Below are 6,000 nucleotides of genomic sequence, written 5' to 3'. Positions count from 1 at the left end.
TAAATAGTCAAGTCCCTCGATTCCGAGGATACCTAAAGCAAAACAAATGTTGCCCTAAGTTCATTATCATCATCAAGTTTGTCCCTCGATGTTGCCTTATATGATGATTGTCCCAATTGCTAAGGTATCCTCGCATGATGCCTAAAAAGATTAATGACTATTATATCCTTCCCTTAGACTACCTGCCCTCTTTATGGCATGGGACAGTCTTATGGCGAACGATTACTCGATGACCCTTAAACATCCAATTGAAAGGCTTCCTGCCCTCTTATGGCATGGATAGATCCTTTCGCCTCGAAAAGCTAAAAGAACAAATTTTTAAACTTAGGGTAAGTTGCTAGTAATTGCTTGCTCCATTCAAATTCAAAATTCAAAATCAAACTATTTTCCCATTAATTTTCAAATACTTTTCAAAAAGACTACGCTTATTTACAAGCTAAAGTTCTTCTTCAAAGTTTACTTTTCACACCTCCTATTTCAAAATAATTTCAAACAAGGCTACGCTTATTTATAAGCTAAAGTCCTTAACGAAACCTTTTACTATTCGCACACCGCTTTTCAAACAAATCAAACAAACAAAGTGAGCTAAGCAATTAAGAGCCCATGGATAACCATGGATGCAAAGGGTGCCTTACACCTTCCCTTTGTATAACTTACCCCCGAACTCAAAATCTTTTTAAAAGGTCTTTTCCTGTTCTTTTAGCCTTTCCTAAAATTGGATAAAATAAAAGTCGGTGGCGACTCTTGCTTACCGCAACATTTTCATTATTAAAAAGTCAGTTCACCGTATTACAAGGTATCTTGCTTAACTCCATGGATATAAACATTAGTTTCATAACTCCACGGGACAGCTTTGTCTGAGGAGTATGGAAACGGAGTCGGACTGGTAATGATGACAGATGCCACTTTGGGTGCAGCAGAAATTTTGAAAGGAGCTTTGGTAGGGATTTTCAATGGTATGTTAGAAACCAATGAGATATCCTCTATTCTCATCCCGTTTGAAAAAACTTCGCATAAATCGTCCATAGAAGGGAGCCTCCCAAACATAATGATACGGCGATCCATCCACTTATGGATTTCCATCCTCAGATTTTCACAACCATTGGGTAGATGTGCGCAATAAAAGCAATCAGGGTCACAACCTGGAAAGTAACCAGCTTGGATTAGCTTTCTTTTGACTTCAAGGAGCGGAGTTGACAATTCTCTCACATCATAGATGTAAACAGTGTCTATGATTGCGTTAACGGTTTTGTCGTGCTTCGGCATAGGTGCCGTGATGACATTTGGAGTTTCTGGAGGGTCGAACTCAATTTCCCCAGCATCTATCATGTCTTGTATTTTATTTTTCAGGGCCCAACAGTGATCTGCGTCATGTCCTGGACAATTAGAGTGATACGCACATGTTGCATCGGGGCGATAACTCGGAGAGGAAGTGTTGACATTCTTCGGAGGGTCTTTTAATGTGATCAGATCTGCTTTTAACAAATGCTGCAATGCTTGAGATATTGGCATATTGATTCTGGTGAAATTTCTTCTTGGTGAATCTGGTCGACGCGTATATTTTGGCGGTTGATCTTTTTGAGGTGCAGATGCGGAGATTAGAACTGCCCCTACAGATTGGTGATGCTCATTTTTGCGACCTTTCTGACTGTGCATTGTGTTGACTTCATTTCTCCCACTGATGGGCCTTTTTGTAGTACCAGAGGAAGAGCCTATTTGAATTTTTCCACTTTGAATACCACTTTCGACACGCTCTCCAGTTAATATCAGGTCAGTGAAACCTGATGATGAGCTTCCCAGAAATGACTATAGAAAGGGCCAGTTAAAGTGCCCATGAACATGTCGACCAGCTCGCGATCAAATAAGGGTGGTTGAACCCTTCCAGCCAGATCTCTCCACTTTTGTGCATACCCTTTGAAACTTTCTTTTGGTGCCATAGACATGCCCCGCAGTTGAGTACGGGTTGGTGCAAGGTCAGCATTGTATTGATACTGTTTGTAAAAAGCAGCAGCTAACTCTTCCCAAGTATGAACTTTTGTACTTTCCAGTTGGTAGTACCACTCGAGTTGTGTACCCGACAAACTTTCTTGGAAGAAGTGAATCCACAATTTGTTATCTGTTGTATGGGGCAGTATCTTCCTTACATAGGATCTCAAATGTAGTTTTGGGCAAGAAACTCCATCATACTTTGCAAAGACAGGAACTTTGAACTTTGGAGGGATAACAATATCTGAGACGAGTCCCAGATCATCGAAATCTAAACCAGGTATTTTTTGTATCTCCATAGCTTTCATGCATTCTTCCAACTGCTGGTATTTGTCATCATCCCATTCGTCTCCAGAATGATAATCTTCTTCATTAGAAGAGAGAGAGGGTTTGGCAGAACCCTGGTTGCTGTGATTGTCTCCTTGTTCACCATCACCGACTATTTCAGGGATCGGTGGCTTTTTGGACCTTTTGACTGGGATTTTGATCTTCCTTTTCAGGTGACTCAAGCCTACAGATCCTTTGGGCTTCTTTTTCTTCTTGGTTATCAGGGCTTTCAGTTCTTGTTGCCCCTTTGCTAGCTCAAGAATTGCTACCTGAACTTGGGCGTTCTGTGCTTCGAGATTCTCGATGCTTGTTTCGGATTCCATCTCTTCTAACTGAAATAAACAGCGAGGAGATGAGAAACCCATCATGTGAACCTGTTATGCAATGTTTATGAATGAAATGCATATGCAATGTTTTCAAGGATCTTGGAATTTAGATTTGTTTAAAACAAAGGAGAAACAAACATTTATTAGTTAAACAATTTATTTCTTTTTTTTTTCTTTTTCTTTCTTTTTTTTTTCTTTGCCTCATTCGGGCTTACAAAACAGAAAATAAAGAAAATGAAGGATCCCTCAGGTCTCCCATGGACGCTTTCTCTTTGCACCCAGGAATGTGTTGATCTGCTGTTCTTCTTGGAGTTGTCCGGTGAGCTCCAACACTTTCCTCTCGTAGTCTTGACAGTGTGCTTTGAAGGTGTCTCTTTCCTCTTTTAGTTGAACCCAATATTTCTGCAGCTCTTCCAGGTCAGTTGGCATGTCCGGATGTAGAATAACTCGAGGTTCGTCTCCTTCGACTTCTGGCTCAATAGTCACAGGTAGAATAGCGGGATATGGCATGATGAACTTCTGAGCACGCACCCATCTGAGGTAAGGTTCCATAGGAATAGAATTCCATTGCCATAAAGTTTTGCTTTCTACTCTATAGACACTGCCCCACGCATGTATAAACCTTCGTCGATGTCTGTGGGAATCATCTTCGTAGTCAAACACAATACCACGGATAAACCATCTAGCCAGTAGTGGTACACAGCACATATGAGTTCCTCATTTCTTCATGGTACGAGTGTGTAGAGAATGTAGAATGTCTCCCAGCAAGGTAGGTATCGGGTTGCGGGTTAAGAAAATGTTGATGATGTGTACACTTATGAACTGGTCGGGATTAGGGAACAAAACCAACCCATATATCAAAAGAGCCACAACCTCCTCAAAAGCTGGGTAACTTCTGTTTTTTAGTAGTAATCGAGCCTTTTCCATTAAGAACTTAGCAAGCAAACCCTCGATTCCACTCTTTGTTTCCCAATTGGACTCAATTTCTGACTTTCGCAAATGTAAGGCAGCAGTAATGATTTCAGGTTTTGGGATCTTTTCTAAACCAGTGAAAGGTAATTGATCTCGAACAGGTAATCCAATTAGTTCAGAAAACTCTTCCAAGGTGGGTACTAACTGGTAATCAGGAAATGTAAAACAATGATGTTCGGGATCAAAGAACTGGAACAGGACCCGTATCATGTCTTCTTCAAATTTTGAGGTAACCAAATGGAGTAGGTGACCGTGCTTTTCGGTGAATTGAGCATTCCTGGGAAATTCTGATATTAAGTCCTTTAGTTCAGATGGTACTGTTGAGATGTTGATTCGGATGTAATCTCTGGTAGCGGGAGCCATTACCTGCAATAACAGAACAAAGGTAAACTCTTCGATCCTTGAAATGATTAGTGATAAAATGATATGCTTAAGCGTACCTGATTTTTGTGCAGTGCTGAGTCTCTGCTAATCATGTGATATTCAGAAGACTTCTAGAACAAAAGTCTTGGAATTTTGAAATGCAAAAGATTGATTTGATTGATGGTACAAAACACGGAGAATTGCACTGTCAGCGGGTCTGACTGTCAACTGACTGTTCAGGTATTAATGTAGCAGTTAAAGTGAATTTTTCTTTTTGTTTTTTTGATTGTGTTAATGGTGGAAATTTATTTACATGAGTTGTTAGAAAAACACAGACATAATAAATAAATAATATATACTGTATGCGAGCAAAATTACCGATAATAACCCTGAAAAACATTTAATGCACAGAAAAAATAAATATTTAACTGGCAGAAAACACACAAAATATTATCTTAATAATTAAACAACAGTACGACATTTAATACTGACAGTACAAATATTACATAATTTAATGAACAGTACGACAGATAAACGGTACATTAAAAAATAAAAGATACGACAAACTTTAAGAATGACGATTAATAACCCATGCTACAAATAATAACATATAAATGATTGGGAGTGTAAACAACCCAGGTCCACATTTTTCAGGACTATGCAGACAGAAGAAGGACATGATTACGACCACGACGGTGATGACCGTAAGAAAACACGTTTCCATCCGCTTCGCCATTTTTGCCGGGGAAGAAGAGAGAATGAATATGAAGCAGAAATTTGAGAGATGAGTTAGAATTTGATGTGAGAATTTATGAAAAAAATGAGAGGTATTTATAGAGTGAAAAAGAAGGATAGAGACGTTGGGGAATGAAGTGATTCCGTATAAAAAAGGAAAATTTGAGTGGTAGTAGGATTTGAAAGAAGAGATATATAGAATAAAGTTAGGATTTGATTTTGAAAGAAAGAGATTTGAAAAGAAAGAAAAGATTTTTTGAAAATAATAGAATATAGTACAAAAATTAGTGGGAAACAAAAGTTAATAATAATTTACTTGTTTCCAGTACAGTCTGAGTCCCCGGACTCTGCACCTGCAAAAGATTTAATTCTGTACCAATTGCGTCAATACTATTTATCTGTAAATAAATCTCAAATAAATAGCGTGTGTGAAGTAATAAACAGTACTTGGCGTTTGTGTAAGAATAAATTCAACAGCGAGCCAAAATACCGTATAAGAAAAATTCTAAAAACCAAGTATTCATAAATCAGGATATTTATGGAATAAAAATCCAAGATTATATGAAGCTCTTAATTTTTAGATGGAAGTTTTCTTGAAAAAAGATGTGGGCAAATTTTGGGGTATAACAGAAGGGATATCAAATGAAATAGTAAGCAAATTAGAACACTATCCATGAAAGATAAGATGAATATGGCTAATACAAATATGGTAAAAACTACTCTTTATTTCTATGTATTTCACAAAACAAAACAAGCAAAAAAACTTTATCATTGTTACTAAAAACTGAACAAAAGCCCGATATAAAATCTATTCACCTATATTTCAAACAAACAACTCAAACAAACCAATATTAATCACAATAATCATGGTTTTGCAGCATAATTCATAACCACAACATGAAGGTCTTGAGACACTCACAATTGACAAAAATGCAGGAATTCATGTATATATATATATATATATATATATATATATATATATATATATATATAAGCCATAGAATCCAAACATCAAGTGATAGAAATAAAACAGTTGACCCAAGTCATAGAATCCAACTATTCAACCTTAACAACAATAATAGAATTACAGTTACAATCACTGCAAGCAAATTCATAGCTCTTTGTGAAGTTACCAAACACAGAATAACTCATTTATTCAAATTTCACACAGCTTTTTCAAGAAAAGCAATCACAGAACAAATCAGTATATATACCAATAACTGCTATGAAAATTGAGTATTAGTTCTAAGTTAGAACTTCTAACATGGGAATCATTTTTATTAGTGGTAGA

Source organism: Vicia villosa, linkage group LG6, assembly GCF_029867415.1.
Source record: "Vicia villosa cultivar HV-30 ecotype Madison, WI linkage group LG6, Vvil1.0, whole genome shotgun sequence".
NCBI lineage: Eukaryota > Viridiplantae > Streptophyta > Magnoliopsida > Fabales > Fabaceae > Vicia > Vicia villosa.
The sequence above is the reverse complement of the archived record's forward strand: the minus strand, read 5'-3'. Positions refer to the sequence as shown.